General features: G+C 43.2%; 1 pseudogene; it reads left to right on the forward strand.

Moving 5' to 3' along the window:
* Positions 1-17,143: 17,143 nt before the first annotated feature.
* On the forward strand, positions 17,144-18,906 carry LOC123059491 (cytochrome P450 89A2-like; annotated as a pseudogene).
* Positions 18,907-26,222: the final 7,316 nt, after the last annotated feature.

The following is a 26,222-nucleotide window of genomic DNA, read 5'->3' on the forward strand; positions in this document are numbered from 1 at the left end:
CCAAGTACCAGAGACTCAAGATGTCCATAACCGGGGACACGGCTAATCATGATTAGTTTATACACTCTGCAGAGGTTTGCGCACTTTTCCCCACAAGACTCGATCTCCTCCGTTGGATTTCTCGCACTACATGGTGTTTGAGAAACGGATGACCGAGACATAGTCTTTCAGAAGCGTTTGCACCTTACGATGGGTAGATCGTACCACCTACAACCCCTACATCTGCTAGTCTACCACTGTAAGAGTTCACACAACTTAATCAACTATGCTAGAGCCCATAATAGCTTGTGGCTGCACACGGAAGTTTCTAGTATGAATAATCTCATGATCCCTTTGAGCCTGGGTGGTGGACCGTAGGATGATCACACGGTATATCCCCGGGATCTCCTAGGACAACATTGGTATTTCCCCAGGTGTCCGGGCAAGTCCACTGGTATATCCCCAGGGTGCCCTAGCAATCCACCCAGATGTGTATTAAAGTTGCCACCTTAAGTTGAACCATTAATTAACAATCTCATATCTGTCATGAAATACTCTCAAACCCAATCCACGTCTACGAGCATAGCATGGCAATGTAAGCATAACGTAATAGTAACTCCCAAGGTTTGAATGCAGGGCAATAGGTTCCTACCTCATCAACTACTTCCCAATACCCACATGTTATCAATCCTACTCATGCAATGTTTGAGGGTGAAACTAATGCATAAAAACTGGGTATGAAAGGGGATATAATCAAAGTGTGAACTTGCCTGCAATGTTGATGAAGATTATTTGCACACAAAACTCTTGATAGATCTACTCATCACACTCCGGTCAATCTATCGTAATCAAGCAACAGTAACCACACATAAGCAATCACTCAAAAGATCAGAAAGGGCGAAGAGGGCGATTTGGAAAACTTCAAAACCAAACGAATAACTCTTGCAGCATAAAACAATTTCTAATAGTACCAAAATTATGTGAATTTGGCCTTATTAGAATTTTTAGGTCAAGAGCTTCGATTTGCAAAAAGAATCAACTGAAACGGAGCTACGAAACTCAAGTTATGATCAAACGAAGTTTGAATTCAAATCTGATCTAATTCAAATTTTTAACTTTTCAAAAAACATGTTTGAGTTGGATTAATGGATAGAGGAGATCCTAACGAAGACGTGAGCGTTGGTTTCATTGGATTTGAACTAACGAGTAAAAAGTTGTAGAGGTTTGAAGCATAGGGACTAATCTGTAAAAGAAATACTACAAAGAGGTCCTTGTCTAAAACTAACAGAAAAAAGAAAAAAACTAAAAAGTGAACGTTCGCTAACTAGTTCTTAAACAGAGAACGTTCTCTAAATAGATCTAACTAAAAAAAACTAAACCATTTTTTTAAACGAAAACCGAACCCTAAAATAAACTGGCTAAACCGAGGAAAACCGGATCGGTTTTGCGCGGGTTTTACCGGTTCGCCAAATAAAACCGGCGGCGGCGACGAACGGACTCCGGCGAGGCGGCGCAGCTCCGGCGAGGTGCGGGTGACGGCGGCTGCGCGGGGCGACGCGGGGCGGCGCTAGGCGACGGTGCGGCGGCGAGCAGGGAGGCGGGGCGGCGAACTAGGTGGCGGGGTGGCTCGCTTGCGGCGGCTGCGGCGACTGGAGCAGGCGGTGGCGACTGTCGGCGTGGTGCAGCGGCGCGATGCAAGAGGAGGAGAGGGGAGGCGGCGGCGGCGGGATTTATAGGGGGAGGGCGAGGCAATGGCGTGGGCGAGGGGCAAGGAGGAGGCCGGGGCGACCACGGCGGCCATGGCGGTGCGGCGGCGTGCCTGAGCGGGACTCCCGCTCGGGAAGGAGAGGAGCGGCGCGCTGGGCTGGGCTTGGCCTGTTGGGCCGGCCCAGTTCGGCGGGAAGTTTCTTTTTTTAATAAACATATTTTTTCAAAGAACTAAAATAATAAAAACAAAAAAATAACTAAAATATTATATATGTATATTATATATCAAAATTTGCAGAAAAAGATTTTCTACACGGTGAACGTTTTTCTTGTATTTAATAAAATACACATAAATGCTAATAATTCAAACAATGCTACTGGTCTATTAAAATCCAACAAAAATCATTTTAAAAAAACAAAATGATTTCAAATTAATTTTTCTCCAATTTTCTATTGTAGGGAATCATGTTACCCTATTTTCCATGTATTTTACTTTTGGAGAAAAATAATTTGAATAAAACTCAAATAACTCCAAATTGAAAATAAATTCAAAAGACTTTGAATTTGATCCTTTGAAACTCCCCACTCATATTTCATATAATTTGAAGAAGTCATTTTATCTTCGCTCGTGAAAATCATTGAGTTGCATAAAGTTTCAGAATTGGAAATATTCTCAAATGAAATTCAAATATTTTCAACACCCCTTGTCTTTTAAATAAATGGAAGAAGTCATGTCATCTTCTCTCCAGGGTTTCGTGGTGAAAAGAATTTGAATTCACAGAGAACACGAATGAAAAGTAAAAGTTTGGGAAAGTCCTTTTATTCCCTCTCATTTAACTTTCAAAAAGTTCGAATTCACTCACTTTCAGTCAATCAATCAAACAATCAATCAAGTCTATCTATTTAATATAACATTCCAAAATTTAGAATTTTGGGATGTTACAAACCTACCACCCTTAAAATGAATCTCGTCCCCGAGATTCGGAGAGGCTAGCAAGAAAAGGTTAGGGTTTGGGGGTCTCCTCAAAATCCATCGATCATCACAGGGGTCTGGGGTGCTACCACCCTTAGAATGATGGGTACTGTTCCATCAAAACTCATATACTCCATCCTTATTCTTGACAGTGTCGGTCTTCTCAGATCCTCGAGAAAATTCCTCCTTTGAGCTCTTTCGGTAACAGCATAACCTTTTCCTCAATTCTTTTGTCCTTTCATCTTGGTAAGGTTATTCCGAGACTGGGTCTTCTCACCTGACGGGTCTGGCGCCAGTACTAAACAACTAATCGATATCTCATGGTGGTCAACAATTTATGGTTTCTCCTGCAGAAAATGGGTCTGGGTTGATCCTCACCGTATAACCTACGGTTGGCAACAACTGCCTTGTACAAGGGAAAAATTGCTATACCATTCTAAGTTTTAAGCAAGGTTTTGATCGTTGGCGCTCTACTATAGGTAAGTCACTCAGATTTACCATCCCACATAGCAGGGCGAATAATAAGAGTAAGTCGGTATGGTGATCAATCCATCCCGCACCCAAATCATTACCTTGTATACAGTTTAGCGAATCTCGCATTCTAACACTCGTTCATCCTCACAAGCATTGCAGAATTTCTCTTGTCGACGAACCAAGTTCGGATAAATCCATAGATTCTACAAGCCAAACAACCATCTATCGTTCCTTCACAACTCTCAGGTTTTGCGTTACTTCTATAAGGTCATCTATCGATAAGGGCATATCCTCTTCCAGGGTTTTTCCTTCAGCAAGAATGTGCTTGCTTCTTGGCAGCTCATGGGGCCTGTGGATTATGGCCCATCTCATCACTTGTAGTCGTTGAACTTATCATCGGGCAACTGATCATTGTTCCAACTTCCTAGTATTCTTAAATCCATCCAATTGTACTATCTTCCTTCCTTCTATTGGCACCAAACCAAGACGTGAGTACTCAGACTTGTCATGGGGTTGCCATTGCTCCATATTACCAACATCATACCTCCTTTATATCCAATAGTACTTCATCTCTTCATCCTCGTGGGATATCCCTCATATCGAGATAAAAACTTATACTTATGAAGTCCATATTCCACTTCGTGGAACATCATTATCCTTTCCAGGGTCAAGCGTGCTTACAGGGGAATATTGGCCATCTCTGCATGGCACTTCTTCAAATGGGAAACGTGAAACACATCATGAACTCCTGACAGTCCTTCGGGTGACTCCAACTTGTTGGCCACTTCTCCCATACGCTCCAAAACTCGGTATGGTCCTACAAATCTCGGGGCTAACTTTCCCTTAACTCCAATTCGTTTAACTCCTCGCAGAGGGGACACACGAAGACATGCTCTATCTCCAATTTCATAGACTACCTCCTTGCGTTTTTTAGCCTGCATAACTCTTCTGCCTGGACTGAGCTACCTCCAGTCTATCTCGAATAAACTTAACATTCTCTTCTGACTCCTTGATCACATTTGGTCCAAACAACTGACGGTCTCCAACTTTATCCTACATAATCTTGGGGCATCACACATATCGAGACAAAACTCGTATTCATTTTATCCGAAATCCACTCAGTGGAGTATCCTTATTTTTTCCAGGGGTCAAGGGTTCTTACAGGGTACTACCACCCTTAAAATGCACAAATCTTCCATAGACCATATTTCTCTTATCCTCAAAATGGTCAAAATCCTTCTTCATAGAGTAACAACTCATAAAATCCATATCAGTACCAACGATGCTACTTTATTCATTCTCAAATGATTACAATCGCTCGCTTCTCCATTACATGTCTCAACTCAACACCTCAATATAGAAGAAAAATGTTCTCACTTCTACTACTCCATTTCTTTTGTTGCAAACTCAACTATCTAGCACAAGTTTCCTTCTCCTTAGGGCATTCTCTGGCAAAGTGCCCTGCTCCATTACAACTAAAACATATTACTTCTGACAAGTCTCGAGGTTTCCTTTTTGGGCAACTGTTGAGGTAGTGCCCTGACTCCTTGCACCTGTAACAGGTGATATGACTCAGATCCTTCCTGGAATCCAACCTGCTTCTCTTCCTGGACTTTTCCATTCCAATCAGGGCTTCTATCTCCTGTGGGTCATATTCTACTTCCTCTGTCGGGAATTCTACTAAATCCCCATTCAAACAATTTTGGGAGATGTGTGCTTCTTCTCCACATGACTAGCAAGACTTAGTGTAGGGTTTTCTTGGGTCTTCTTTAGATGTGTCCCCCATATCTTCCTTCATCACAGTTTCTTCTAAAATTTCCATGAGGGCTCCTTTCGTTACTTCTTTCTTCTGCTGGATGGTTCGTTGTACCATGGGGTAAATGTGACTCTGGAGCAGGATAGTGGGTAGTCCCTTCACACAAGAAACAAGTAATCTGCCTAGTTGGGCATTCTTCAACTGGGTGACTTCCTTCGCAATTAGGGCATTCATCCTTGTGTTCTTTATGGGTGTGTCCTATTTCTCCACAAATCTTGCATGCACAAGGTTTCTTCATACCCTTCCCATAAGGCTTCAACTTCTGGGACACAAGTTGAGATCTCTGCAGAGTCAACTTTAATTCTTTCCAAGTGGTTACTCCTTGCCATCCGTTGATGGTTTGGTATATCCTCCACCAAGTAGCAGCACCTCTTTCAAATCACTGAAGAGCATGCTGGGTCATATCCTTTCCGACTATAGGGTTATTCTTCATGTGATCCTCCATGTTCTAAATCCATTGGTCCGTCTCCAATTGACTCATCGGTCCAGAAAATATAAGCTCATCTTCATTCATCCTCTATAGGGTCCAAGGGTTTGGGGTAAGATAGGAGAGAGGGAGAGGGATACACACAATGCAAACAAAAGTTTTGAAAAGACAGATTTTATTGTGGCTGTCGAAAAACATCAAACAAATGACAGCTCACAATCATCGCATCTAACGTAGGTATATAACAGGGGTTTGGTCTTCTAAAGGTCAATAAATCATCAACTCTTCAAACTCTTCAAGCCTTGTTCATGCCTCCAATGGCTTCTTCCGATCATGCTTGCCTTTCTCAAGTTCTTTTGCCAGATCAACTCTGTTGATGCGAAGTCTCTCGTGACGTCCTTTAATATTCTGGAGTTGCATTCCAAACTTCTGGGTTTCATCAAACTCGACCTGAACCATGATCCTGCTGTCCTTCAGTTCTTAACGAATATCCGGTATCTCAAGGTTGTAGCTCCTCCAGCATGGCTACTTTCAGCCTTTGGTTCCTGAGTTCTTAATGAAATGCTTCCTTGTCTAATACGGCTTCATGGAGCTCCACCTTAAACTTCTTGATGTAACACTCCAGATCCTGGTGATACACTAGCTAAGGTTAAAACTTCACCTCTTGTTGATAGATGCTCCATCAGCCTTTTACCATCCAATCCTTCCATGCATATGCATGCTTAACTCAGCACGGTGACAATACCATAAGTGGGCGATAACATCATGGATAGCTGTGTTTCTGCTCTTGTCATTTCCATGAGCTATCTCTCCATAATTGATATCTCCTGCCTTAGGGTATTCTTGACAAAACTTTGAGGTTTTTAACTCTCCATGCTTAGTCTTTCTCTGATACACCTTGATCTCGGGTATTGATAACTTCCATAATCTGTCAAGTTCCATAAGGGTAGCCTTCCTAGGTCATACAAATCTAGGGATTCTTCAGAGCCTTCAAATTCTCCTAGTCTTTAGAGTCTTCAACCATTGTAGTTTCCATTATTCAGATGCACGGAAAATACTCTTCATTCCGAAGTGGTATTAGTTGTCCGATATGTTGTACTTCTTGGAGTGGTCTCATTAGTCGAATCTTTGTGTGGTCAAAAGGGGAAAAGGATATGGTCTCACTAAAGGGAATTTTGGATAAGCTCAGAAGAGAAGAGAGGTAAAAGATCTTTTCAAAAGGGAAAATTGTAGAGAAAATCTTTGCTATGGGCTTGCCAGTTTCTAGGGTCACGTCCTACAGTCAACATGTGCTCTGATACCATCTAGTAGCGACCCGACCCGAATGGATCAAGTCTCTGTGCTTAAGTGTCATCCCTGGATCGGTATGCTGACACACACAATACTCGAGGATTTATAACAGAGGTAAATCACATGTATAAAGTAACATAAATACTATTACCTCAATCCAAAATAGCGGAAGTAAACGGGTTGTGGATTCCCATCAACACCAACGGCAAAGTTGAGTGTAGAAATCGTAACCCTAACGTATCACTTACTCGTCATAAGATATCCTGCAACATGAGACGTTGAAGCCACAGAGGGTCAGTACATTGAATGTACTGGCAAATTCACACCATAGAGAATGATGAATAAAGGCTATCACTACATGCATATTTGGCTGGTGGAAAAGCTCTATGGTTATAAGGTTTTTGCGAAAAGCCAATTTTTCCCTACTACAAAGGAATAAATTTTATTTAACTATCATGGTGGTTGTTCAACATTAAGAATGGTTGACAGCATTCTCAATCCTAATTAAATAACATCATTAAACCCAACAAACTTAATTTAAAGTAACGTGATGAGATCAACAGGATAATCCAAGTACCAGAGACTCAATATGTCCATAACCGGGGACACGGCTAATCATGATTAGTTTATACACTCTGCAGAGGTTTGCGCACTTTTCCCCACAAGACTCGATCTTCTCCATTGGATTTCTCGCACTACATGGTGTTTGAGAAACGGATGACCGAGACATAGTCTTTCAGAAGCGTTTTCACCTTACGATGGGTAGACCGTACCACCTACAACCCCTACATCTGCTAGTCTACCACTTTAAGAGTTCACACACCTTAATCAACTATGCTAGAGCCCATAATAGCTTGTGGCTGCACACGGAAGTTTCTAGTATGAATAATCTCATGATCCCTTTGAGCCTGGGTGGCGGGCCGTAGGATGATCACACAGTATATCCCCGGGATCTCCTAGGACAACACTAGTATTTCCCCAGGTGTCCGGGGAAGTCCACTGGTATATCCCCAGGTTGCCCCTAGCAATCCACCCAGATGTGTATTAAAGTTGCCACTTTAAGTTGAACCATTAATTAACAATCTCACATCTGTCATGAAATACTCTCAAACCCAATCCACGTCTATGAGCATAGCATGGCAATGTAAGCATAACGTAATAGTAACTCCCAAGGTTTGAATGCAGGGCAATAGGTTCCTACCTCATCAACTACTTCCCAATACCCACATGTTATCAATCCTACTCATGCAATGTTTGAGGGTGAAACTAATGCATAAAAATTGGGTATAAAAGGGGATATGATCAAAGTGTGAACTTGCCTGCAATGTTGATGAAGATGATTTGCACTCAAAACTCTTGATAGATCTACTCGTCACACTTCGGTCAATCTATCGTAATCAAGCAATAGTAACCACACATAAGCAATCACTCAAAAGATCAGAAAGGGCGAAGAGGGAGATTCGGAAAACTTCAAAACCAAACGAATAAATCTTGCAGCATAAAACAATTTCTAACAGTACCAAAATTATGTGAATTTGCCCTTATTAGAATGTTTAGGTCAAGAGCTTCGATTTGCAAAAAGAATCAACTGAAACGGAGCTACGAAACTCAAGTTATGATCAAATGAAGTTTGAATTCAAATCTGATCTAATTTAAATTTTTAACTTTTCAAAAACATGTTTGAGTTGGATTAATGGATAGAGGAGATCCTAACGAAGACATGAGCATTGGTTTCGTTGGATTTGGACTAACGAGTAAAAAGTTGTAGAGGTTTGAAGCAGAGGGACTAATCTGTAAAAGAAATACTACAAAGAGGTCCCTGTCTAAAACTAACAGAAAAAGAAAAAACTAAAAAGTGAATGTTCGCTAACTAGTTCTCAAACAGAGAACGTTCTCTAAATAGATCTAACTAAAAAAACTAAACTGTTTTTTTAAACGAAAACCGAACCCTAAAATAAACTGGCTAAACCGAGGAAAACCGGATCGGTTTTGTGCGGGTTTTACCGGTTCGCCAAATAAAACCGGCGGCGGCGACGAACGGACTCCGGCGAGGCGGCGTGGCTCCGGCGAGGTGCGGGCGACGGCGGCTGCCCGGGGCGACGCGGGGCGGCGCTAGGCAACGGTGCGGCGGCGAGCAGCGAGGCGGGGCGGCGGACTAGGCGGCGGGGTGGCTCGCGTGCGGCGGCGGCGGCGACTGGAGCAGGCGGTGGCGGCGACTGTCGGCGTGGTGCGGCGGCTCGATGCAAGAGGAGGAGAGGGGAGGCGGCGGCGGCGGGATTTATAGGGGGAGGGCGAGGCAATGGCGTGGGCGAGGGGCAAGGAGGAGGCCGGGGCGACCACGGCGGCCATGGTGGTGCGGCGGCGTGCCCGAGCGGGACTCCCGCTCGGGAAGGAGAGGAGCGGCGCACTGGGCTGGGCTTGGCCTGTTGGGCCGCCCAGTTCGGCGGGAAGTTTTTTTTTAATAAACATATTTTTTCAGAGAACTAAAATAATAAAAACAAAAAAAAAATAACTAAAATATTATATAGGCATGTTATATATCAAAATTTTCAGAAAAAGATTTTCTACACGGTGAACATTTTTCTTGTATTTAATAAAATACACATAAATTCTAATAATTCAAACAGTGCTACTGGTCTATTAAAATCCAACAAAAATCATTTAAAAAAACAAAATGATTCCAAATTAATTTTTCTCCAATTTTCTATTGTAGGGAATCATGTTACCCTATTTTCCATGTATTTTACTTTTGGAGAAAAATAATTTGAATAAAACTCAAATAACTCCAAATTGAAAATGAATTCAAAAGACTTTGAATTTGATCCTTTGAAACTCCCAACTCATATTTCATATAATTTGAAGAAGTCATTTTATCTTCGCTCGTGAAAATCATTGAGTTGCATAAAGTTTCAGAATTGGAAATATTCTCAAATGAAATTCAAATATTTTCAACACCCCTTGTCATTTCAATAAATGGAAGAAGACATGTCATCTTCTCTCCAGGGTTTCGTGGTGAAAAGAATTTGAATTCACAGAGAACACGAATGAAAAATGAAAGTTTGGGAAAGTCCTTTTATTCCCTCTCATTTAACTTTCAAAAAGTTCGAATTCACTCACTTTCAGTCAATCAATCAAACAATCAATCAAGTCTATTTATTTAATATAAGATTCCAAAATTTAGAATTTTGGGATGTTACATTTAATAAGGTTCAAATGGAAGATCAAGGAATATGTTTCAGGTGACGGTTGTCTCGGAGATGCTGCAAGAAAGATCAATGCAAATCACAAAAATCGGTAGATCCCAGAATAAGGCTGCACATGCTATGGCAGCGATGGGTCGTGGTCAACAGTGTACAGCTTATTGGTTAGAAAATTCCCCCCAGGAGATTAGCATTGTCATTTCAAACGATTGAACTCCCACTGCTGATTATATGAAATGATATGATTTCCCCTGCAAAAAAAGACCGCTGACAAATTTTTTCCGGCTTAACAGATGGTCACGACAAATTTTTTTAGTCATGGATTGATACTATCGTTTATTACTTTTGTACCGTCCAAATTGTCAAGAAGTATGACGATAAGGTTTAAAAAATTAGGTAATTTTCTTCCTTAGTGGCTGGCATGCACGCATATTTAGCTTGTCAAGAATAACAAAGCCAACTAGAATTATAGATTTACCAAAAAAATACTTCAGAGCATATAATAACTATAGATCGAGGAAGAGGTATTATGTAATTCAGTGGCTGTGAATATTCTTCAAACATAAAGGGAGCAATACTAGCTTCAATTTCATTTTAAGGATTATAAGAATTTTTGCCAATTTATTTCGTACTTAGTTGTTTGAAACCACCTTGATTTGATATTTACCATTATGGGAAATGGCCAACACAATGATTTTTTACATTAGGCCAGGTAAAACCGGGCTCAGCTCCTAGCACACAACCAATAGATATGCCCAGTAGAGTCCATATTCATGCATGATGGCTGCCATGATGATTTTGTACAATGTATAATATGCATCTTTTGTGGAGTTCCTTCGTGGGGCCTTATGATTGATTTCTAGACATACTTGATTGAGTTTTGTCGGCACGCCCATCAAAAGGATGCTAGATCCACCTACCGGCCGATCCACTTGACCATCGAGCCTAGTAAGCAAGTAACACGTGTAATCTCAACCTGTAAATCTAATGGGACCTTCGTGGCGTCAAATTCTTAAGCCTCACACAATGGGAGATTGAGTGATGTATATTGCAGTACAATCGCACAATAATTAGTAAATAAAGGTCATATCGGTATCATCCTCTATTATTTTTTTCATGGCACATAGATCCATACAAACTGGAAAAAATAGACCCTTTAAATAGTTTTTCATTGAGATTTTAGAAATAAATAAATATGATGATACTAGGATATTAGTTTGTATTGTTATGCATTATGGTGTTAGTATCGTAAAGTAGTATCCTATAAATTATATTACCGCATGATTTTTTTATGCTATGACACCTTATCAAGTACTATACCTATATGGCAGCAAAATATGAGTTGCAAATAGACATATTTATATGATGATATCTAACTAATACTGGTACAGATGTCTTGTAATCAAATTTTAATGTAGGCTTAAACAAAATACGTAAACATCGCTTAGAAAGTCCTACTTTGATTCCATTGGCGTTCTATGCAGAAGAGCCATAAGAGAGGCCACTTACCACTTTTTTCTCGGCTTAACAGTTGGTCACACGAAATTTTAGTCATGCATTGAGAACATGGTTTATTCCTTTTGTACCATCCAAATTATAACCAGGTTGAACAATAAAGTTTAAAATATTAGGTATTTTTTCTTCCATAGTGGCTCGCATGCACATGTATTTAGCATGTCAACAATAATGAAGCCAACTAGAATTATAGATTTACCAAAAATTACTTCAGAGCATATAAGAACCGTTGATCGAGAAAGAGATATTAGGTAGTTCAATGGTCGTGAATATTCTTCGAATTTAAAGGGAGCGATACTATCTTCAATTTCATTTTAAGGATTGTAGAAAATTTCTCCATTTTATTTCTAACATAGTTGTTCCAAACTACCTGCTTGGATATTTACCATTATCGGCAATGGACAACACATTGTTTTTTACTCTAGGCCAAGAAAAAGACCATGCTCAGGTCGTAGCATGCAACTGACAGATATGCCCAGTAGAGCCCATATGATGGCTTGATGGCAGCCCTGATGATTTCGTAAAATTTATTATATGTATCTTTTGTGGTCCTTTTTCATGGGGCCATAGAGACAAGTTAGAACTTTGATGCAAATTGTTCAATCTTATTTGAGCTTGTTAAACTTTTGTAATCCTCTAGAATGCATTGCCATGATTTCTACAAAAAGCAAAAATAGAATAAATAAGTTCTCTGAAACTTGATGGTTCTCACACTTTAGAATTTTCTTAAATAAACAGTAATGAAGTGGCGCGACCCCATAGTGTTGGAAATAATAGGCTTGATAGTTGTTGATTTTTCGAAGTTTCCATATTATATGCCAAACATTTTCCTTGTGAATCAAATTATGATATCGCATTATGCATGACACCACTGTGGCGTTCCATCGGGTGCCACTAATTTCGCTGGCCAACGAACGATCCTAATGGAGGAAACTCCTGGATTCCGGCTATGAGTTGATTAAACATTTGTAACAGAAATGTTATGATGGGCAAGAGTTTTGGCTATCTTATGGGCTCGCGTTGCAAGCAAAAGATGGAACACTTCTCTGGCTAATAGGAGAGATCGTGATACCGAAAAGGGAAAATTTGGTAATGGTTACGATTGTCCTTCTTAGCCTACACAGTCCGATGGACATATACCACCTTTTTGGCCCACTATCCATACTAAGAGATAGAGTTTCTGAGATATCAATAACTAAAGTTTGCACTAGTGAGACTTGAGTAGATGGAATGAGTGGGTAGCATCACAAAAACTTTATTTCTATTTGCGTTTGACATCTTTTGGTGCGCAGTTTTTACCTTACAAAAACAAAAGTTAAAAAACATAATAAGTGCAATAAGAGGATCACAAGTCTTTTTCAAGCTAGATTAACTTTTGACATGGGGCATAGAAGTTTTTGATGAATCTCTAGAGGTTGGAATATATATAACTGAGCTTGTGTTGCCTTGTATAAATATGAGCTATCTTATTTTGAGCTTGCAGGAACAATAAGGATACAGGGCATTGATTGTAAGCTAGACGATGGCATATTATTATTATTATTATTATTATTATTATTATTATTATTATTATCAACTATGTTACTCGAGGACGAGCAAGTTTTTAGCATGTGGGTGTTGATGAGTGGACTTTATATAGTGTTTCGAGCCTACTTTTTCAATATAAAATTCCTCATCACTTGTTTCCATTCATTTCCTTGTGAGGTTTGCACAACTAGAAGTTTTTGTAGGATTTGTTTTGTTTTCCTTGCCTCTGTTCTGTGCGTAGGTATTCCGGATATTTAGGAACAAAGCGCGGTGAAAGGAGCCAAGAGGTAGCAATATGGAGATGTTACATGCATGCACCAGGACTTAGCAATACTGAAGGGTGGAAAAGTGATATTTTCCATCACAGGTTAATAAAGATCCAAAACCATGGGGTAGTAGTCCTCTTCCATACGAATCCAGCGAGCCGAAGAACACCTCGATAGGAGTTCATATGAGGAAATGGCGCCCAAAATACTAAAGGTGTCCACAGACTTTAACGACGATTACTAGGACGGTCATGACGAACGTACCGAATGACTGTACCATCCTCCGTTCCGTGCATAAAGGCAAACTGAATCCCTTTTGTGAAGGCCCGATGGACATATTCGGTGCGGAGCTTTCCAGAAACATGAAACCGACCTAGCTGCCTGATGGCATCGATCTACGTGGACACCAACTCGTTGTGATTCCAAGTGCAGAGTGATGTAGCAATCGTGTTTTCCCCACAAGGGTGACTCGAGAGTTTTTATCGAACTTTCGGGGAAATCCTTGAATGGCCTTCTCTTTCCTCTTTAAGCAACCTACAGAGCAAGAAAACATGTCTTATGTTCCCAACTCCACCAAGTGGTTTTCAAGCACAAGGTTTCCTGAATAGCATTGAAAACAAACAAATAAAATAAAATAAATTTGGGCTTCTGGTTGTTTTTATCGTGTTATCATCGCTGTACTGAGAGTTTGCGTGCTATTACAAGTTCAGGCTTCTGGTTGGCTATATTGTATTACACGGGTGCCCCATTAAAAGTTATATTTTAGGGAAGTACTTTGCGCCGGTCGACCGGCCGAACGCCTAGCCGCCAGTCCTGTGTGAGCCGTCCGATTCTGATGCTTGCAACCGTTTGATGGAGCACGTCTCTCCCATGCACGACTATTTAATGTGTGTACGTATTTTGATTTGTAGCAGCGGTGGCGCGCGTTTCCCGCAGGGCTTGTAGCTAACCATCATTGGCTCACCGCGTCACTCCTCCTCTCAGGGCATCACCGGCCGTCGACACCGGCCGCCCGTGCAGCTCGCCGTGGGGATGTTTGTAGCATCGTCGTCTGCCCGTGGGGATGTTCATCGCAGAGTCCGTCGAATCAACGCCGAACCCTGACACACGAGGCGAAATACATCGAAGCACCATCGGCCTATCGTCGTTCGCCGCACTCACAAAGCTGCTGGTGGTCGGAGTACCGTCGCTGTTAATGCCTCCGCACGTGGTGGTCGCCATCGCAGCACCGAGTCATCGCCGTCCTAGCGCGCCGATCACTGCACCCTATGCACCATCGCACGGCTCCGGCGCCGATCACCATTGCACCCTATGCAACCAGCACCGAAAAATGCTACAACCGACGACCAAAAAAGCTACGAGGGCTGTCGTTTTTTGCTACAACCAGTGAAATTTATGGCTGTGACCAGCGCGCAGAAGAGCTGCAACCAGCAACGAAAAATGCTACAACCGGCTACAACTTAGGTTGGCGGCACTTCTTGACGAGAGAATCACGGCTTGCGGTCTCGTCGTAGAAGTCGCCCACGGCCTTGACGCGCCAGCCCTGCTAGTGTTTTTGACAGGATGCACAAGATAACTAATTAAATCGGCCGATTGTTGTACTCCCTCCATTTCAAAATATAGTGCGCCCATACTTTTCGAGGTCGAACTTTGACCATAAATTTAACGAATGAGACCGACTGCGGCGGGAGAAAAAGTTACATAACTAAAAACTTCTTTCAAATACGAATTCACTGCTATAACTTTTGCTCCCGCCGCAATCAGTCTTGATAGTTAAATTTACAGTCAAAGTTGAAGCACGTGGATAGAGAAAGCACTACATTGTGGAATGAAGGGAGTAGTATATAAGCAAAATCCACGCAGGTATACAACAAAAACAAGTGAATCGATTGCAGATCTTCCAAAGAGAGACATATCACATATGCTAGGACCTATACACATCAGAAATTATTTAATCTATGCTACGACTATCACATATGACGAACTGCAGCAAATAGATTGATGCGCGTATACACGAATACGCAGCCTCGGCGGACATCTCTAGCCGGATCTGGGACAAACTGGGAAAACGCGGTCATGTTTACGGCAGTGAGGTCATCTTTTACAAGAACAGTTCTATGTTTAGTGAAAGTTAAACTTAAGGTTTAATATATATGTATGAAAAAAATACCAAGATTATAAAATAAATATTATTATAATTAAACACATTCAGCTGCGCATCAAAGGTGCCTTCTCGCGATGTCCACGTCGCACAAGGAGACGAGCGATTCACGACCTGCTCGTTTTCTGTGGGGCTCGTGCTGGGCTTTCATTGGGAAGAATAACAAAAGGGGGAAAAAAGACACCGCACACGTCACTAAGGGGATTGGGTAGCGACTCTTCCTCTCGTCTCGCCTCCCGGCTATTCATTCTTCATCGGCGGCGGTTGTTGTTCTGGTGCGCTGGTCCTATAGGGCCTTAGTACAATGACTTCCCGACTGTCTAATACAATAAGTTGTGCCTGACTCCAGCGATGGAGGGGCAATGATGGCAGCGCGCCTTCAGCTTGCTTCGGTGCTTGTAGTCATCGCTAGGTGGTCTACAGATCCGGATGTAATTTTTATAGTGTTCGTTGTACTGTCATGATTGAAACTGAATAGATCGGAAGTTTTCCGAAAAAAATCACCATAAATATAATGTAGTAGTATTGTTTGCATTTCTTACTATGGTGGTTAAAAGTTTGCTTATAAATTTGGACATTTTTTCTCGGTCTCTGATTTTGATCAAACCTAGAACACAATTTAATAAAAACGAAGAGAGTACTCTCTCCATTTTTATTTACTCTGCATATTAGATTTGACTGAAGTCAGACATCGTAAAGTTTAACCAAGTTTATAGAAAATAATATAAAAATTTACCATATCAAATCTTCATGATGTGAAAGTACATTGTATAATGAATCTAATGGTATTGATTTTTTATTGTATATGTTAAATTTTTTTATAAACTTTGTCAAAGTTTGCAAAGTTTGACCTTAACTAAAGCTAATATGCGGACTAAATAAAAACAGAGATAGTACTAAGGTAGTAGTGAAGGATTCTCTTCTTCCATCACATGCAACCATGCACACAAGGAGAATGTCGCTCCCGAACGGGAAGCGAAGGGGTTTGAGTTACGGTTGTGTAACTTGTGAGGAATTGCACATGCAGATCTGGGCTAGACTTTCATACAAAAAAAACACATTTATTGATAAATACGATTTAAACAAAGTGGGTGGCTCTGTCGAAGGTGAGTTAATGTCGATGGGTTGTATTCGACGGAGTACACAACTACATCATGTGCTATATGAGCAGTGGCGGTGCCAAGAAATTAATATTATAGGGGGGGGCAAATGACCCAAAATTTTGATTGCAGTGGCCAAACTACACTGATGCATGTATTTTTTTTCTATTTTTTGCACTGTTCATCTCTAAATAGTAGCAAATCAGGGATGTTAAGGGGGGGCAGGGCCCCTGCTGGTCCCCCTGTCTCCGCCACTGTATATGAGTTAATGTCGATGGGTTGTGTACTGAAGTGCCACGCCGGTAGTAGCTAATTATCGCTGGCGTTCATATTTTCTCCACACCGCGGAAATCGACACTGGTGTGGCAATTGTTAGATGCACCACCAGTGAAGTGACTAAAGTAAGCCTATTCCTACTAGTGTACAAACTATAGGTTGGACGCGACTTACTAGTAGGGTGCACTTTTTACGGAACGCTACTATTCCCAAAAGGAGCACGACACTAGTAAGTCGCGGTCAGGACCGTGTCTGGGCCCCACGTATGCGCGAGAGGGGAGGAAACTCAGAACTAGACGGTGGACTGCAAGTTGATGATTAAAAATGTGAGGCTTTTTTTTGCAAAATGGCACTCATGATAGTTGTATATATATAGTCGCCAAAAAGGATGATCGCCACCTAGCACAGCTCCGTGACCAAAGTTGAGAGACAATGGATGAGCTCACCATCCTCTTGCATCGCGCTCTCCATTCCTCTCATCATCTTCTTTATGCTCAAACGTCATGGCGGGCGCCAGAAACTCCCACCTGGTCCGCCAGCCCTGCTGTTCATAGCCAAGTTGTTGTTGATGCTTAAGAGCCCGATCTACCATTTGGGCCCTGTGCTACGCAGCTTGCATGCCTGCTACGGCCCCATCGTCTCCGTCTGTCTCGGGCGAACCTTCGTTTTCGTGGCCGACCGCCACCTCACGCATAGCGCCCTCGTCAAGGGCGGCGGCAACTTCGACACCCGCCCACCGCCCAGCAAGCTTTTTACCCTGTTTTTAGGGGGCTCCATGTCCGCCTCTCCCCTTGGGCCCTATTTTCGTCTGGTCCGCCGCAACCTGCACTCCCAGGCGCTGCACCCGTCCCGCGTCAGGCTCTTGGCGCCGGTCAGGCAGCGCGTGTGCGACGCGCTCGTTGGCTCGCTGCGCCGCGATCGCGATGCAGCGTCCCAGGGCACTGTTACGGTGAGGCCGTTGATGGCGCGCTGTTTGTTCGATCTGCTCACGAGCATGACATTCGGCGTCACGCTTGGCCAAGAGGCGCTGGACGAGATGCAACAGATGCAGCTCCAGATTTCCGACGGCATCAACAGGTTCCCCGTCTTATCCATCTTCCAGCCCATCACCAAGAGGCTACTGCGGAAGGAGTGGGCGCTGAACGTGGCGCTACGGGAGAGGCAGAAGGGGCTGATGCTGCCGCTGATCCACGCGCGCCGCGGCCACGATGGCGCTCAATGCTACGCTGACTCCCTCCTCGAGCTGCGTGTGGCAGAAGAAGGCGGTCGCCCGCTCACGGACGACGAGATGGTAAGCCTCTGCTCCGAGTTCATGATTGCCTCAACCGACACTTCGGTGGCCTTGCTGGAGTGGATCATGGCGGACCTCGTAAACCACCCCGACGTCCAAGCCAAGTTGTACGAGGAGGTGAGGGGCAAGCCTGAGCTCAGCGAGGAGGAGCTGAGCGGGATGCCATACCTCAAAGCCATCGTGCTGGAGGCGCTGCGGCTGCACCCTACGGCACACTTAGTCTTCCCGCACGGCATGCAGAGCGACACAGAGATTGGTGGATACATGGTGCCCAAGGGCGTCGACATCAACTTCTTGGTGTCCGACTTTGGGCTTGACGAGACCGTGTGGCCGGCGGCGCGGGAGTTCCGGCCTGAGCGGTTCTTGCACGACCACGGCGTGGACATCACGTGTACCAAGGAGATCAAGATGGCCCCTTTTGGTGCCGGTCGAAGGATGTGCCCGGGCTACGTGCTCGCCACACTGCATGCGGAGTACTTCGTGGGCAGCCTCGTGAGGGAGTTCCAATGGCTGCCGCCAGGTGGACAAGACACTGTCGACATGACGGAGGAGCTAGCTATGGCCATCAACATGAAGCACCCGCTCCGTGCTCGCATCATCCCAAGGGCTTAATTATTGGATACTCGATCAGGACGACATGATAATAAGAAACCACCTCCTAGTCCTCTTAATTTCGTCGCATCATGTGTTTTTTTGTCTATGTTTCAGTATACTGTAGCGTTTCAGCCTGTGTTTGGCAACAGTCTGAAACTCGTCAGGTTAGATTTGGTCAATTCTGTTTGGGTAAGTTATTACTTGTCCTAGTCGTTGCCTGTAACGCTAGGACCGAGTCCATTGGCTCCACGTTCTGCCGGATCATGGGGATCGAGCACATTTGCTTGTAATAATAAATAAAAGAATAAAAGGGGAGAAAGAAACCAGAAAAGCTGTGACGATTTAAGCAGCACCAAAACCCTTGTGTTAATCTCTGAATTCCCATTCTTGTTCGTCTTCCACCTCACGCGAGTTAAGAGAGATCATGTCAAATACTGTACGTATTAGTGTAGTGCATGGCACATCACTGTGATATAAGCACGATGCAGATGTATCTGATCTAGAGGAGCAGTGTGCAGTACCATCCATGTTAAGTTTGCGGGTCACTTGGGAGCTCTTGATCCCTGACAGAACTTTTAATCCCGTTAAGTTTGAGGGCCACAAGCGGCAAGCTGACGAGCGGCCGCGGGCGAAATGCATATCACCTGATAAATCGTAAAGCGCCTTAGGTTCAAGCGGCTCGATCCCAACTTCATGCTGCCATCCATGTTGGGGGAAAAATATCTCTTGCCGTGTCCTCTTCCACCGCTGTTTGCATGGCCACACATCGCATTACACGCACGCATCGCCTTTCGTCAACCGAGTTCGAGTTATAAAACTTGTATTGCGGATGACTAAAAAAAAACTCTACGGCGGCCGCCTTGCTCGTTCCAGTGGCTTCCGCGTCGTCGTCATCCACCGAGTGGAAAGACAGTACCTCCAGCCACCGCGTTTGAGGATGGTGCCGGCGTCAAAGGACGATGTTTCTTCGAGATTCCAACCTCTGGACCTGCTTCGCCGACCCTGCCTCCCTGACTGCTTTGATGGCCTCTCGATCTTGCCTGCCCTTAAAAAGCTATAAGTTCCCAAGTAATAAATCATAGGTGTGATGACATAATGATAAGATATGACACGGGATGGATGATTTAATTACGCACAAGCCTCGCACAATTAGTGAATCGCATTAATGAGAAAATTGTTAGTCACCCATACTTTACATTTGGTTTAGAATTGGTAAAAATGTGCATCTTCTGTTGGTGTTTGTGGACACAAGATATAAGGTAGCTAAAGAGTAAATCCTGCGATATCTCCGTTCATATGCATGCACACCATGATGCATAAATTTAACATATTTATCATTCTAGAAATCAAGATCAACAAGACTCCTTTCAAACATGACTTTCTGATATATGCTACCCTAGTCCAGGATGAATTGTTTTATCCTAACCAGCAAAAAAAGAGAACTGATTTATCCTATACTAGATGGTTTCCCCTCTGACTATGATGAGAAAAACCAATGGACTGTTTATATATCTAAATACTTGTCTGGTCTATGATGTGAACTTTTAAACTTTTTTTGCCGCCGCAACTAATATGCTCATTTGCTTCTGAGTTCTGACCATAGTGAACCATACAGAACCGGAAACAAGTCGAAGGTGCCATCTGAGAATTACAATCTCAAATTTAAATAGACAAGACGATAGTTTAAGAAAACAGTATTTTGTTTTACATACCCTGAGTATTTGCGGAAAATGCGAACAAAGGCTGTCCTGCATGCAGGCCAAAATCTCGGCCATTGAACCGCCATGGGGATCCGGGCTGCCAGAGTATAAGTCACACGTATTGGATTTATGTTTGGTCCGTATTGAATCAGGAAGGCCCCACACACAAGCAAAAGCATCTAGGCCTCCGACGTCCACCTTACATGTATGAGACCTGTACATCACATGTGCATGCATGCCGTGGAGCAATGTTGGCCAACGGAGACCACCACTTGGTCAAGTGCAGACGTGGAGCATTGGCGGCCAGCAAACACGCAAGTTCATTCACAGTTAGCCTAGAGATAGTGCGGCCAAAGGTACGAAAACATATACTTGCATCAAACAATATCTTGCCCTAATCTCTACATGATAATAATAATAATAATAATAATAATAATAATAATAATAATAATAATAATAATAATAATAATAATAATAATAATGCAAACCAATCTGTGGTTGGATGGTTAGAGAGACAGTGGTATCCGCAGCCCACCAGGGTTCAAGTCTCAAAATGATATGCCGTTCATAGGGGTGAGTGTATGCGCGTATGTATGAGCGCTTGTGTCTGAACTGTGTTCAAAAAAAATTATAATCTTTCCCTAATTTTTAATAATAAAGCAATTAGTGCTTCTGGTTGTACGCCATATAATTTACTCTATAAGTTGACAAAAATTATCCATTAGTGCCGCCCATAAGTAAAAAAATGATTTGTTTTTTTCAAAGTCTCCGCCGCTCTAAGTTGTTTTATAGATATAAGATACCCAACAAATTTCACAAACATGCAAGTAGTGCACTGGCTGGAGCCGGTCACTTCCACTGCGTTCCTGGTCCTGTCAAGGGCGTGAGGCCCCTGTTTATTTTTTTCATTTAGTCTTTTCTCTTCTCTTTTCTTTTCTCATTTTTTTTGTTTTTTCTTCTTTAAATTAATTCAAGATTTACAAATTTCAAAATGTTACAAATTTTGAAAAACATGTTGGCACATTATAAAATGTTTGTGAATTCAAAAATGTGTGGGAAAGCATAAAAGTTCCGCAGTTTCAAAAAATATTATTGATTTTACAAAACTGTTCACAAATTATTAAAAATACAATTTGGAAAAAATGTTGGGAAATAAAACCATGTTCATGATTTTGAAAAATGATCACGTATTCAAAACATATTGGTGAATCTGACAAAAATGTAATTTTAGAAAATATTCAAAAAGACTCGAAAAAGCAAGTTTGTGGTCGATGAGATTTGTTTTTAAAGTTTTTAAAGTGTGTCGTACAGTAGCAAGCTCATTGCCTTGGGATTACCATCTCGAATACACTGCAATCACGTGGACATCGTGTCTATCATCAGCGACGATTGGAAGAAAAGATAAGTGGCAACATGAATTTTCGAAGATATTTAAGTCAAACAAATGATTTCCTAATTTATCCGTATCTTTTAAACCGTAACTCCGATTTTAACATGTTATATAAGAAATTTGATTAGAAAAATATGTGGAATCTGAATATGATGTTAATTTTACCTGTTAAATATTTTTTCAATATTATTTTGGAAGCAAACTTATAAATCATAGCCATTTTTCTTTCATACCGCCGGCGATCCGGATTGCAAATAAACACTCCACTATAACCATACAGGGAAAAGAAAACATCGTTAACTACACATGCATACCTCTGGAAAAAACTCGCATGGGAAAACAACAGATTTCTCATCGCAAGTGATAGAAATTGAGAGAGAGAGGAAGAGGGAGGAGAGAAGGAGAAAGAGACGCCTTAGAATTGACCATATTCAAACACGTTTTGTTTTGTTTTGTGTGAACACTGAGGCCATTGCTGGCGAGGGTGAGAAGGAGGATAAGCAGCAACACAAATATGGTGCTCACTAAAATAAAGGAGATGGACCTATCGTGGTCTTCAGTAATGGCTGTTGAATTAAGAGCATGTGTTATGTTTTTCCTTCCGTTGTAATACACGGGCTCTTTTGCTAGTATAATAAATATAGCGATGCAAAAAAGCGATAATCATCTTTTGAGCCCAAGCTCATCTGCACCCACCCAAACAACAAATTTGGGATTTGTAAAAAAGTTCACTATTCATGCATTGTTCTGACCTGATTTGTCTTTTTTGGCGAGAGTTGTTCAGATGTCAAAACGATTTGAAAATTGGAGCGGAGCTCACGCATCAAATTTTCTATCATGCGAATAATATGGAATTTTTTGAATTTTTGTGATTTTTTCTTACAAGGTGCCTGGGCACTGAATCACTGCACTCAAAAGCGATAATCATCTGCAAAAAGCAACTAAATCTTCCAATCTGAGAGAGAGGTGAATCTGGACAGAGTGGAGCAGCGTGGATCTCGTGTCAAAGAGGACAGGTTAGGACGACGATTCGTCCTGCTACTGCTGGTGGCCAATGGTTGACGGAGCATGTGGTTCTCACCATTTATAGTTCACCCTTGGAAAGTACAAAGAAGAATAAAACCAGGCCTAAAGTGTATACTATTTCATGCCTTTACTCACAAACAATAAAGAGAAAAGAGCATCTCGAAGTCACAGAATAATCAAAATTAAATCACCACAAGTGTTCATTTGAAAGCAAACACAATGACAGAAGAGAGTAGGAGGGAAAGCAAGAATGGAGTGGCCTGAAATTGCACGCAAGATATTGAGAAGTGAAAAAAATACCATGTTGTTAAAGAATTATCATAACAGAGCAGTCTGGGACCTGGATGATTACCCAGTCGAAATCAACTTGATATTCAATTGTCTTGTCCTAATCAAATATTTGCACACGTGTACTTGGAGAAGCGTCGCTATTGTGCAAGCATGGCCATGACAACACAATAGACAGAGCTGAAAGAGCAACACAAAACCTTTATGTTTATGAATTCATTGGTTCATATCTCATGGATCAATAAGATGGTGCTACAAAAGCAAGTTTTTTTCTCAGAAATTAGTAATGCCAATATTCTTCCACATAGCAGATTGTAGCTATAAAACTCTGAATAGGGCTATTAGGCTTAATTAGAAACCGTAGACAACTCCAGGCAACCAAATAACTAGGAAACATCAATCATTATTAAACATGAAGACCAAATTATATCATATAATCAAAAAATATTTCACTACCAGGTCCCCATGATGCAAAGGTATAAGGGCAGTACACTAATAAAAAAGGCTCAAAGACACATGAGGAAGGAAACACTCATAACACATTTCGATGCAATAAGAAAGAACATATGCAAGCTTTGTTCCTCTCAGGGTTATTTCCAATCTATTCATCTTCAATCATGGCAGTATAACGAATTTCAGAAATAATAGAAATTACATCCAGATCCGTAGACCACCTAGTGACGACTACCAACACTGAAGCGAGCCCGAAGGCGCGCCGCCGTCATCGCCCCTCCATTGCCGGAGTCGAGCACAACTTGTTGTAGTAGACAGTCGGGAAGTCGTCGTGCTAAGGCCCCATAGGACCAGTGCACCAGTACAGCAACCATCGCAGATGAAGAATAACGTAGATCAGAAAGATCCAATCCGAAGACACACGAACGTAGACGAACAATGACGAGATCCAAGCAAATCCACCAAAGATAGATCCGCCGGAGACACACCTCCACACGCCCACTAACGGTGCTAGAGGCACTGCCAGAACGGGGGCTAGGCAGGGAGACCTTTATTCCATCTTCAGGGAGCCGCCACCGTCTCTTCTTCCTGAGCAGGACACAAACCCTAGCAAAACTGAAAGAAACAACTAAAAAAGGAGCCCTCCCGTCGGCCCTTGCCGAGATCCACCGCGCCCCCATGGCCCAAGGGCCACCGGAGAGGAGGCGGACCTGCGGCGGCGGCGGCGGCGGCGGCGGGAGGCAGAAACCCTAGCTTTTTGTGTGGAGGAGGAGGAGGCACCGATGTACTTGTTGTGTGTTTTAGGGTTTAAGTCAACCATATAATAAAGACAATTAGCCCTAATATTCAAAGAGAACAGATGAAAACAAAAAACACAAAGCATAAACATCTAAATATTGAAAATCATAGAAACACCAATAGAACTCTTATGTGCCATTATATATGCTTACACAACATGACAAGTATGTCGGGCATGCATCTCTGGGACCCTGAACCGGGCAAACACGGCGTCCGGCTCACCAGCTTCAGCATCCGTGTCCGCGGGCCGACCTTAATTGTCATTTTTTACTGGTTATCAATTTTAGGCCAACTCCACCATCCCGTCTGGATCTGTCCGTTTGGGGCAAAAATGACATACCAGACGGCCCAGCGCGCGGGCGCAAATAGACGTTTGTCCGTTTTATGTCCACTTTCGATCCATCCCCGGCCCAAGTTTGGGCCGCTTTTGGGGTGAAACGGACATCGCGCGGACGGGCCGGACGCGAGCGCGTGCCCCCCCCCCCCGGCTGCGCCCGTTGGTGGCACATGCCGCCCTTTTAATCTCCCTCCCCACCCCACACACCCTAGCCGCCGCCGCCACCATTGTTGTTGTGCAGCTCGAGCGCGCTCGCGCACTGGCCTTGTCCCCCTTTCTCTCGATGTCCCCAGAGCTACCCTACCACGACCCCCGCTCTCTGGCCTCGCTGCCGCCAGTCTCTCGCCTCGACGCCGCCCCCCGCCACCATGCCGCCGCGCCGCCGAGGTGGGATAAGGGCTCTGGGAGCTTCGAACTTCCGCAGAGTCCGCGCGCGCCCCTCCGTGATCCGGTTTGGCGAGAATCGCGTCATCAGCCTCGGCACCTTCGACACTGTCGAGGAGGCTGCCCGCGCGTACGACGCGGTGACGTGGCGCCTCCAGTGGCCTCGTCGGGAGATGAACTTCCCTGAGGTGTCGACAAGTGAGGGGGCGCAGGATCTTGCGCCTCTCCTGCGACTTTTCACCGACGAGGAACGTCGCGACAACCGGAGGCGGCAGCGTCGCCTCGCCATCACCGAGTTGGATGAGGAAGCCATGACGCAGTGGCGCGAACACTTCCCGCATGACATCATCGACGAGCGGCTATTCTACAAGCAAAGGAGGTCGGAGAGGGAGGCGAGGAGGACAGAGCGAGCCGCCTGTCACGAGGACAAGCTTGCGCGGAAGCGCGCCGCTCAATTCGACCTGAAGCTAGCAGAAGCGCCGTCCCGGGACACCGAGGACGAGCGGTATCTTAACGCCTACATTCAGACGTCGGAGGAGGACATCACCGAGTCGGAGTCGGAGTAGTTGATCTTTTTATGTATGCTATGCTATGGACTATTTATTGTATTGAGTTGTAGTCGAATGTGTATGTATCTGATGACCCACAAGTATAGGGGATCTATCGTAGTCCTTTCGATAAGTAAGAATGCCGAACCCAACGAGGAGCAGAAGGAAATGATAAGCGGTTTCCAGCAAGGTATTTTCTGCAAGTACTGAAATAAGTGGTAACAGATAGTTTTGTGATAGGATAATTTGTAGCAAGCAACAAGTAACGAAAGTAAATAAAGTGCAGCAAGGTGGCCCAATCCTTTTTGTAGCGAAGGACAAGCCTGGACAAACTCTTATATAGAGAAAAGCGCTCCCGGGGACACATGGGAATATTGTCAAGCTAGTTTTCATCACGCTCATATGATTCGCATTCGGTACTTTGATAATTTGGTATGTGGGTGGACAGGTGCTTGGGTACTGTCCTTACTTGGACAAGAATCCCATTTATGATTAACCTCTATTGCAAGCATCCGCAACTACAACAAAAGTATTAAGGTAAACCTAACCATAGCATGAAACATATGGATCCAAATCAGCCCCTTACGAAGCAACGCATAAACTAGGGTTTAAGCTTCTATCACTCTAGCAACCCATCATCTACTTATTACTTCCCAATGCCTTCCTCTAGGCCCAAATAATGGTGAAGTGTCATGTAGTCGA

This window comes from Triticum aestivum, chromosome 3A (genome assembly GCF_018294505.1).
Source record: "Triticum aestivum cultivar Chinese Spring chromosome 3A, IWGSC CS RefSeq v2.1, whole genome shotgun sequence".
Taxonomy (NCBI): domain Eukaryota; kingdom Viridiplantae; phylum Streptophyta; class Magnoliopsida; order Poales; family Poaceae; genus Triticum; species Triticum aestivum.